At 52.8% G+C, this 11,121-nt stretch overlaps 1 pseudogene; it reads right to left on the bottom strand.

Moving 5' to 3' along the window:
- Positions 1-4,281: 4,281 nt before the first annotated feature.
- Positions 4,282-5,058, bottom strand: LOC122477179 (annotated as a pseudogene).
- Positions 5,059-11,121: the final 6,063 nt, after the last annotated feature.

Below are 11,121 nucleotides of genomic sequence, written 5' to 3'. Positions count from 1 at the left end.
CTAATCTATATGCCTTTTATTCCTTTTTCTTGCCTTATCACACTTGCTAGGGTTTTTCATAGATGCCCCTTATCAGGCTGAGGAAGTTTCCCTTTATTTCTACTTTATTGAGAACTTTTATCATGAGTAGGTGTTGAATTACGTCAAATGTTTTTCCTGCATCTATTGAGATGATCATGCAGTTTTTCCTTTTTTGTTGTTGTTCTGGTAATATGATTAATTACCTTGACTGATCTTCAAATGTCAAAGCAAACTGGCCTTCCCGAAAGGAACGTTACTTGGTCATGATGTATTATTTTTTTATATATTGCTGTATTTGATTTGCTAAAATTTCGGTTAATATTTTTACAGTGTGTGTATTCACAACGGACACTGGTCTGTAGTTTCCTCTTTGTGTAACATCTTTGGTTTTGGTATAAGGATAATGTTTACCTTGTCAGATGAGTTGGGAACTGTTTCCTCTATTTTCTGGAAGAGTTTGTGTAGAACTGGTGTTCTTTCTTTCGTAACATTTGGTAGAATTCTCTGTGGCAACGTTTTTAGCTACAAATTCAACTCCTTTCATAGATACGGGGTTATTCAGGTTGTCTATTTCCTCTGGAATGAATTTGATAGTTTGTATCTTTCACATAATTCATCCATTTCATCTAAGTTGTATTGTAATGTATTAGCATATTATTACCATCCTTTTAATGTCTGTAATATCTGTAGTGGTGTCTTCTCTTTCATTTTACTTCTTTCATTTTTGATATTGGTAATTTGTGTATTCTCTCCATTTTTTCTGATCAGACTAGCTAGAGGTTTATCAATTTCACTAATGTTTTCAAAGACAGCTTTGGGTTTCATATATTTACTATATTGTTTTTCTGTTTTCTATTTCTTTGACTTCTGCTCTTCATTATTTTCTTCCTTCTATTTATTTTAAATTTAATTCGCTCTTCCTTTTGTAGTTTACTTGTTAATTTTTTTTTATTTGAGAGAGAGAGAGCAGGGGAGAGGGGTAGAGGGTGTGAGAGAGAGAATCTTACACAGGTTCCATGCTCAGCGCAGAGGCTGATGAGTGGAGCTTGATCCCACAACCCTGGGATCATGACCTGAGCTGAAATCAAGAGTCGAAATCAAGAGCCGGACGCTCAACCACCTGAGCCCCCCAGGCACCCCTTCTAGTTTCTTAAAGCGGAAGCTCAAATTGATTTGGGACCCTTTTCCTTTTCTAATATGAACAGTGAATGTTATACGTTTTCCTCTCATCGCTTGTTTAGTTGAATTCCCAAATTTTGATATTTTACGTTTTTAGTTTTATTCAATTCAATACGATTTTTTTTGTATTAGAACAGGTTTTAACTTGTGACTTCCCCTTTGATTCACGGCTTATTTGGAAGTGTATTTTTTCATTTCTAAATATTTGGAAATTTCCTACATATCATTTTGCTATTGATTTCTTTCTTTTTTAAAAAAAATATTTTTAAGTAATCTCTACATCCAATGTGGGGCTTGAACTTACAACCACGAGATCAAGAGTCGCATGCTCTACTGACCGAGGCAGCCAGGTGCCCCTGTTACGGATTTCTGATTCAGCATCACTGTGGTCAGAAATCCTACTTTGTAGGGCTGTTATCCTTTGTCATGTCTTGAACTCTGTTCTGTTGTCCAGAACATTGTCTATGTCGGTGAATGTTACATCCATCCTTGAAAAGAATGTGTATATGTGTATTTTCTTGTTGTTGGGTGTGGTATGCTGTAAATATCAATTAGGTCACTTTGGTTGTCAGTGTTGTTCACATCTATATTCTTACTGATTTTTCCCCCGCTTTGTTTTATGAGCTACTGAGAAAAAGATGTTATAGACTCCAACTACATTTGGATATTTGTGTATTTCTTGACTGATTGCCCTTTTTCCATTATGAAATATCCCCGCTTATCTCTGATAATATTCTTTGTGTTGAATTCTATTCTGATACTAATATCGTCACACCAGCTTTCTTACGCTGAGCTTGTGCGATATATCTTTTTCCATCCTTTTACTTTCAGCTTGTCTGTGTCTTTATGCTAAAAGTGTGCTTCTTGTAAATAACATATTTTATCTAGCCCGACAGTTTCTGCCTTTAACTTGTGTGTGTGGCAGACTGTGTTTTTCAGAGGTAGCCCCAACAATATCTCCCATTCTGCTGTTCTGGAACCTTGCCATTTTGCCATCAAGAGGTGGAATTTGGGGCGCCTGGCTGGCTCAGTCAGTGAAGCATCCCACTTCGGCTCAGGTCACGATCTCACAGTTTTGGGGTTCAAGCCCTGCATCAGGCTCTGTGCTGAGCCCAGTTGGGGTTCCGTGTCTCCCTCTCTCTCTGCCCCTTCCCTGCCCTTGCTCTCTCTCTCTCTCTCTCTCTCTCTCGCTGTCTCTCAAAAATAAATAATCCACATAATGTGGCATAAGCGATGCCGCCTGATTTCTGAGGCTGGGTCGGAAGAGGCAATGCAGCTTCGGCCCTGTTGGCAGGGATATTCAGTCTTCTGGCCTCTAGCTTCCCTGAGGCTGCCATGCTGTGAGGAAGCCCAAGCTAGCCCCTCATGGACAGACCACATGGAAGGGCTCTGACCCGTGAAGAGAGATGCTCACGCAGCTCTAAGTTGCTCCAACTCCACACTGTTCCAGCCCCAGCTGGACAGCGAGCGCACGAAGGACCCTCGGGCGGGACCACCCAGCTGAGCCCTTCCCAGATGCTTCTTTAAAAAAAGAATTGTGGACTTGTGGGGCGCCCGGCTGGCTCGGTCAATGGAGCGTGCGACTCTTGATCTCGTGGTTGGAAGTTCGAGCCCCACGTTGGGTGTGGAGGTTGCTTAAAAATAAAATCTTAGGGGCACCTGGGTGGCTCAGTCGGTTGAGCGTCTGACTTCAGCTCAGGTCATGATCTCACGGTCCGTGGGTTCGAGCCCCATGTCGGGCTCTGGGCTGATGGCTCGGAGCCTGGAGCCTGCTTCCAATTCTGTGTCTCCCTCTCTCTCTGCTCCTCCCCCGCGTGTGCTCTGTCTCTCTCTGTCTCCAAAATAAATAAAAACATTAAAAAAATTAAAAATAAATAAAAATAAAATCTTAAACAGATAAGTAAAAATAAATAAAATATTGTGGCCTTGTGATCTGAGTGCCTGGAGATTTTTTTTTCAGTTCCACCTCACCCTGCGACGTTAGCAGATCCATGAACAGGTGCCTCAGGAGTGTCTCTCTCAGGTCTTCTGCCTCGACTGCTGCCGTAGCAGGCTTTTGCTTTGTCCTCAGTGTCGGACTCAGGGAGGCTGGAAGGTTTCTGTCAGTCCCCCTCCCCTGCCTTAAGACAGGTCAGGTCTTCTGTCCTTCCCCGGCCATGGACTGCTGCCGGCAGAAGTGGGGTTGCCCTCAGCTCTCCTGCCCCTGCATTCACACTTCACCCCGTTAGTGCACCGATACCTTCAGGGAAAGCATATCAGCCCAGCTATGCTGCCTCCAGCCTTTGCGGGGAAACCCGTGGAAGAGAGTTGCTGGGCGAACACAGACTCCTCTGTCTGAGGCTGGGGATTCAAACTGCACTGCCACACGACCTTTAAACGTTAGCGAACAGTTCTCTGCTCCCTTCTTCCTCGAGTCTAGGGCCGCTGCCGCCAAGGATAAAAGTGCCCCTGTGTCTTTTTCCTGGGAAGGGCCTGTTGTGTTTCACATTTTGGCCCACTTTGTTTTTCCCCCCACTGTGGCAACTTCAGCTCCCTGATGGGCTTATAAGAAAAAACAATCCATGACTTTGGAGGCTACAGTGCTTCCAAAGTCTTGCAACTTTCTGCATCCCAGACAGATGCAAACATCCACCTACTGACTTGTTCCTTCAGCCTTCCCAGTCTCAGGGGAGGGCACCCGACTGGCAAAAGCCGACCTGCTTCCCGGAGCCTGGCCGGCGCCGTCTGGGAAGTGCCACTCATTCCCCCCTGTTCTTGGTTGTCATTTACATGGATTGAATTTGTGTTCTTATCCCTCATGGTCCTGTTTCCCACAAACTGTTTTCTTCTTCGATTTCATCTCCATTGAAAAAAAATTCTTTTACTGTTTATTCATTTTTTTGAGAGACAGAGAGAGACAGCACAAGGAGGGGCAGAGAGAGAGGGAGACACAGAAGCAGGCTCCAGGCTCTGAGCCATCAGCACAGAGCCCGACGCGGGGCTCAAACCCACGAACTGTGAGATCATGACCTGAGTCGAAGTCGGACGCTCAACCCACTGAGCCACTCAGGTGGCCCTACTCTCTTTATTATTATTATTTTTTTAAGATGTGAAGGAGGGGAATGTCCAGGGTGTGGGTGCTGAGGGCTCAGGCTTGGAGGGCTCATCATCAGGGGTACCCTGGGTCTCGGGCTGCAACGGGGATTGAACTGGAAATCCCGCAAGCCCCTCCAGGTGGTCTGGGGGTGGTGGGTGGAGGCAGTCAGTGACCTCTGACCTCTCCTCGTCCTCAGGCAGTGGTGGCAGTGGTGAACCGAGTGGGCATTCACGCTCCTGCCCTGAGGGGCTGTCGGGCATCCAGGCCCGGCAGAGTGGGTACAGCGATGTGTTCTGGCTGAACTGACCCAAGTCCGTGCTCCGGTCAAACAGCTTGATCACATACCTGTTGGATCACTGAGGTCCTCACTCAGCTGGCCCATAACCCACCTCCCTTTCCCCTCCTCCTCTTCCAATGCCTGCAATGGAACAATTCGTCTTTTTTTTTTTTTTTAAGATTTTATTTGTACTAATCTCTACACCCAACACGGGGCTCGAACGTACAACCTTGAGACCAGGAGTCACATGCTCCACCGAGGGAGCTGGCCAGGCGCCCCTCGCAATGGAGCAATTCTAAGTCGTGGGTGTCCAAGGCGTTCTCGCAGCTTCCTCCTCCAGGTGCTCCCTGTCCATGTGACTCTTCTCCAGCAGACACTGCAAAACAGCATCTAGTCGATTCCAGGCCTTGGCCATCTCCAGCTGCGACTTCTCTACTGTCACATCATCGGGAACATGTCCTGGGTCTGAGGTGTCGCTCGCTGGGTCGGAGGTGCCCCGAGGAGCCCAGGGTCACGAATCGAGGCCCGAGGCCCACAGGGAGAGGCCAGAGGTAAGGTTCGTGTGCGGCCAGTCCTCGGCACTGAGCAGTGTTCGGTGGTGACCGCCACCTCCTGGCTTCCATTCCTTCCTCTTGGAATGGCCAAAGAGCCTAGAGAAAGATCTCCAGTCCGGTGCCTGGGACTGGCTGTCCGCACTTGAACTGAGTAGGGCGAGAGGGCCGGAAGACCCCATGTTTGCTGGGAATGTTCACCTGCCCTGTCCTCCTGTCCCCAGCGTGCTGCCCCTGCAACTGTCCCTGGTGGTGCCCAGCGAAGGCACTTTCTGTGTCATCGTCTCCAAAGAAAGAACTTCCTCTTCTGCGGGGATGGGGGGCGGCATGTGGGGGTCTATCTGCCTCTTGCACAGATTCTCACCCCTGTCTGCACGGCTGATTTATGCGCCACAGGTGAGCTCTGCCGTGGGAATTCGCCGTTCAGCTGGGGCCGCTGCGGGGGTGACTGCCGGACCCCCACGCTCTTGTTGGGGTTGCCTCATCTCCTATCACTTTCGTCCTTGGCACCATTTGCTTTTAAAAACTCACTTGCTGTCATTTTAGTAGGGTTTCATAAGGGAGAGCAAATAAATGGCTGTGCTGAATTTGTCCCTTTAAAAAAATTTTTTAAAATTGATTTATTTTAAGAGAGACAGAGACAGTGTGAGTGGGGGAGGGGCAGAGACACAGAGGGAGACAGAGAGAGAATCCCAGGCAGGCTCTGCGCCATCAGCACGGAGCGTGACATAGGGCTCGATCTCACGGAACTGCGAGATCTTGACCTGAGCCCGAATCAAGAGTCAGATGCTTACCCACCCGAGCCACCCAGGCACCCCGATTTGTCCCTTTTACATCCAAGTCAACAGTATGTGGAGAAGGTCTGGAAGGGGCCGGAGGCTGGCTGGGGGCACGCACCTGCACTGCGTTCCTTACAAGCCAGATGGTCTGGCGCTCGTGAATCCTCAGTGAGACCCATCTACACAATGACACGGCTTTCTCCTACAGCGTCTGCAGCCTCTGAGCGGGACTGCGGGTGTCACCCGGGCCATTCCGTTCAAAGCCCGGGGGTTTGGAGGAGACACAAGACAACAGGTAACTGAAGTGTGGTCAGCCAGGCCAGGTGCTGCGGAAGTGTCACTGGCAGCGATGAACACAGAGGTGGGGTCTTCGGCAGCTGGGGCCGCCACAACAGAAGGCCACAGGCCGTGTGGCTTAAACGACAGCCGTGTACTTTGTCACCGTTCTGGAGGCAGGATGTCCCAGATCAAGTTCGGACAAGGTCAGTTTCCTTTTCTTGGCTTCTAGATGGTTGTCTTCTTGCCGTGTTCTCACAGAGCAATGAGAGAGGCTGAGGCAGAGACAGAGATGGAGACAGAGAGACAAGTCTCTGTTGTCTGTCTTCATAAGGACAGGAATCCTCTCCGATCAGCGCCCTGCCCTTATGACCTCATTTTGCCTTACTGACTTTCTCAGAGGCCCCGGCTCCAAATACAGCCACATGGTGGGTGAAGGCTTCAGCCTGCGAAGGGGAGGGGTACATGAAATTCAGTTCCTAACAGATGGCCACGCTGTGTATCACAGAGCCTGCCCCAACCTTGGCCTCCGCTGCATGGAGTCCAGCCAGTGTTCAAGAGGAGGAAAGGAGTCACCACCTCTTGAAGGGAGGAACAACAAAGAATTTGTGGCCATAGGTTAAAACCACCAGAACAGAGATATTGATGAACTCTGGGCTTTACTAAGAATGCACATCAAGGGGTGCCTGGGTGGCCCAGTCGGGTGAGCGTCCGACTCTTGATTTTGGCTCAGGTCACGATCTCACGGTTCGTGAGTCTGAGTTCTGCGACGGGCTCTGCGCTGACAGCGCGGAACCTGCTGGGGATTCTCTCTCCGCTCCTCCCCTGCTCAAGCGCTCTCTCCCTTTCTCTCTCAAAATAGATAAATAAACTTAAAAAAAAAAAGAACGCATGTCAAAATATCTAGAGTCACTATTCAAAGATTCTCGCGGTGCTTCTAAACCAAAAGGAAGATTCCAGAACACAAATTCAATCCATGTAAATGACAACCAAGAACGGGGGCAATGAGCGGCACTTCCCAGACGGTGCGGGCTGGGCTCCGGGAGGCAGGTCGGCTTTTGCCAGTCGGGTGCCCTCCCCTGAGACTGGGAAGGCTGAAGGAAGGCCGTGTTTCTGCCGTGCGGAGCGGTTTTCCTGCTGGATGGCAAGGACGAAGAAGCATGCGGCTTCGGCGGCAGCGCTCCTGTGCTGGGTGGGCCTCCACTCCTTATGGCCGCGGTGACTTCCCGTCCTGGGTTGGTGATCCCTGACTCGTGGCTACGGTGTTGTCTTCTTGAACTCAGCATTTGCTTCGGTGCCCGCGGTGGCGGAGGCCAGGGGCGGCGGCTCCTCGTGGGAGCCGGTTTGGAGGCGGTGGTCTGGGGCCCCTCCAGCGGTCCTGCATGCTTCCCACCCCCTTTCTTAGGCCCACAAAATCTTTTTTTTTTATTTTTTAAAAATGCTTTTATTTTTGAGACAGAGCGCGAGTGGGAGAGGGGCAGAGAGAGAGGGAGACACAGAATCGGAAACAGGCTCCAGGCTTTGAGCCATCAACCCAGAGCCCGACGCGGGGCTCGAACTCACGGACCGCGAGATCGTGACCTGAGCTGAAGTCGGACGCCCAACCGACTGCGCCACCCAGGCGCCCCTCACAAACCTTTTTCTGCGGAAGATGGCTGGAGTGATTTCTGCTTCCCCGGCCTGAACCTTCACTGATAGAAAGTGGGGGCAGAGAAAGAGAAATGTGGAAAGCCGGGCAAATGGGAAGCACTTAACAGGCAGGCAAGAACAAATCCAAGCATTTAGCAAACACCACCGACAGAATCAACTGAACCCTCCAGGTAAAAGACAAAGGTAGAAGAACGTACCCTCTGGCCCAGCAGCCCCAGCTCGGTGATGGTTACAGAAATGAAAGCGGACACAGACCCTGTACGTTAATGCTTCGAGCAGCTCCTCTCAGCGTCGCCCAGAGCTGGAAACCACCCAGTGGGCTTGTGGCTAAACAAAGCGGGATATGGCCAAACACTGGCATGCTACTCGGTAATAAACAGGAACGAACCACTGCCGCGTGCGCACGCACACCAACATGGATGGGTCTCGAAAACCACCCTGAGCGAGGGAAGCCAGCCAAGAGAATACACCCGGCACGATTCAGTCTGAAATTCCAGCGAAGGCAGCAGATTGGGGGGGGGGGGCAGGGCTAGAGGGAGCGAGTGACTTCAAAAGGGTAGGAGAGAATTTGGGGAGGTGATGGAGTTATTCCATATCTTGATTGTGGCGGTGGTTACGGGACGTTTATCGAAAATCGTCGAGCTGTACACCTCACAGAGGCCAATTTTACTACATGTAAACGATGCCTCCGTAAAGCCGAGTTTTAAAAAGGCAACGATCGTTAGGCCGGATCAAAGCAAACCAAACCCCGACGACATGCTGCTTGAAGAGATACACCTGGGACAGGAAGACGCAGACAAATGGAAAGGAGAAAACCAGAGAAAGGTGGGTCAGGCTCATCAGTCCGCCCTGTCAACCTGCTGGCACTTTCTTCCTGCTCCCTCATCACGTGGCCTTTGTCTTGTTGTGGGGGAGGGTCTGGCCTGACTCTGGGCGGCTGCCCTCATCTGGTTGCTGTGCCCAAGACGCGTGGGTCACAGGGAGCCGTGAGGAGCTCAGGCCACTGAAGGTGGTGAGTGGGCGAGACCCAGCCACTGTCTCTGCAGAGCCTCCCGGTCTCCACAGCGAGCGTGTGGCAGCGGAGACCCGGTTCACCGTGTGTTCGAGGCCAATCTTTCCTGCTTCTCTGCCCAGGGACCTCTCTTCTTCCTGTTGTCACTCCTGCTGGCCCCTCTATCTTGGGACGCAGAAGTGGGAGAATGGGCTCTGCAGTCAAACAGAGGCGAGTTCAAACCCCAGCTGTGCCATTCACCTTCCGGGTCATTTTGGTGAAGTCACGTGACCCGTCCGACCTTTGCTTTCCTCATCTGGGAAATGGGGCCCTAGTGACGGGTGGAGGAGCAGGTGAGCAGAAACTCGGCTCGGCGCCTCCCCCCCCTCCCCCCCCCTCGGGCTGCATGGCCTCCCTTCTGGACCACAGGCTCCTCGCTTGCAGTGAGCATCACAAGAGAACGTTCATCATAGGGGGTGGGAAGCACGCAGGACCACTGGAGGGGCCCGAGACCACCGCCTCCAAACAGGCTCCCACGAGACAGAGAGAGAGCACGAGTGGGAGAGGGGCACCGCTGTGCTCTTGGGACTTGAGTTCCCTCATCTGTACTGGGGTCTAATGATGGACTTCCCCCGGGGTCGGTGTGTTAAATAAACGTGCTAACACACGAAACGTGCTTCCGACAAGGGCAGGCCGGTGGCAGGGCTCAATGAATGCTATTTCGTGTTGTGACAGTGGTGACCGCGGGCACGGTCCGTGGAGACTGAACCCACCATCGTGCACTGAGGGGGGAGCAGACTCACCGAGCTGCGTCCTCTTACCTCCCTCCTGCCAATGGCAGCAGGGCCACCAGCCTCAAACCCCACCCTCCTGAAAGGAGCAAAGGCTTCGAGGCTGGAGGAAGAGGCTGGTAACTGTTTGGGGTGAGTGGAGAGGCAGAGGTGGCCAGAGAGGAGAGAGGCTGAGCCTATCAGCTGTGGGATCAGAGCAGGCAGGAAGCAGATAGCAGCTCAGTGCCTCATGGAAAACACCCCCCTCCTGGGCGCCCGCCCCCGCCCTCCTTACGGAGCTCCGGGCCAACTGGCCCGGTGCCCACAGCCTCCTCCCTGCTCCCGCAAGGGCCGGGCGAGTGGCAGGAGAGCTCCGCCATCAACCCCCCCCACCCCCCCCTCCCCCGCTCTGGGTCTACCACCGCCCAACCCTGGGCCCACCACCGCCCAACCCTGGGCCCCTGGCGCCCCGGGGGTGGGGTGGGGGGCGGAGCTCCCTTGGCTCCTCCCTCCGAGCAGCCCTCCACCTGCACGCCCCAGACTGACCTCCTCACCGGTCTCCTTCTAAAGACCCCTAGAGGGGCGTCTGGCGGGGCTCAGTCGGTTAAGGGTCAAGCATCCCACTCTGGATTTCTGCTCAGGTCATGATCTCACGCTTGGTGGTTTCCAGCCCCGCACTGGGCTCTGCGCTGCCAGCACGGAGCCTGCTTGGGATTCTCTCACTCCCACTCTTTCTGCCTCTCCCCTGCTCTCTCTCTCTGTCTCTCGCAAAATAAATAAGCTTAAACAAAATAAAAGACCCTTAGAACATGGCATCCAGACCGTCACTGAGGGCAGGGCTCCAAGCCTCCCCTTCAGGGGGAGGTGGAAGGGAGATGGGAACTTCAGGCCAGGATGCCCGGGCCCCTCCCACGCGGGCCTCCTGCATGGCTTGGAGGGTCTCGAGAGGCTGAGCTGAAGGCCCCGGAATGCTTCATTGGGCAACAGGCATGCTCATAAAAATACCGTGGCCACCACGGCCGCAATCTGCCATCTGGGCCCTAGGCCTTCCTTGCCCTGAGGCCGGGCTCGGCTCACTCCGGAATTGCTGCGCCCTCCGCCTCCCATCTGAGGTCACGGCCAGGGGGGTCGCGGGAGGGGGGGGGGGGCGCAGGGGAGGAACTTCTTCCCGGGCTTCCAGTGCAAGGCTGTAGAGAGAGTGGGGCCGCCGGGAAAGGTCGAGATGGGGCCAATCCCCACCACAAAGAAATAAAACACGGGTCTGGGAAAGCTGGCAGGGAGCTGGAGGAAAATCTAGGAAATGAGAGGGGCGGCTCGGGGGCTCCCTCTCCGCGACCTCCTGGCCCCTGGGCTCCGGGCTGCCTGCGCCCCTGGAGCGTCCTTGGTGGGCTGAAATGGAGGACCGCGGGCCCCACTGGACCGGATCGGGGGCCTAGGATGGGAGGGATGCGGGAGAGAGCCCAGGGCCTCAGGAATCTTGTCCCTTGGGGTTGGGGAGCGTCCAAACACCCCACGACCAGGGTGCGGCCGGGACCCGTTGCGTGTGGGTGC

The sequence above is a fragment of the Prionailurus bengalensis genome, chromosome X (assembly GCF_016509475.1).
Source record: "Prionailurus bengalensis isolate Pbe53 chromosome X, Fcat_Pben_1.1_paternal_pri, whole genome shotgun sequence".
NCBI classification, from domain to species: Eukaryota; Metazoa; Chordata; class Mammalia; order Carnivora; family Felidae; genus Prionailurus; species Prionailurus bengalensis.
Note: the sequence above shows the minus strand (reverse complement) of the source record. Positions and strands in the feature narration are given on the sequence as shown.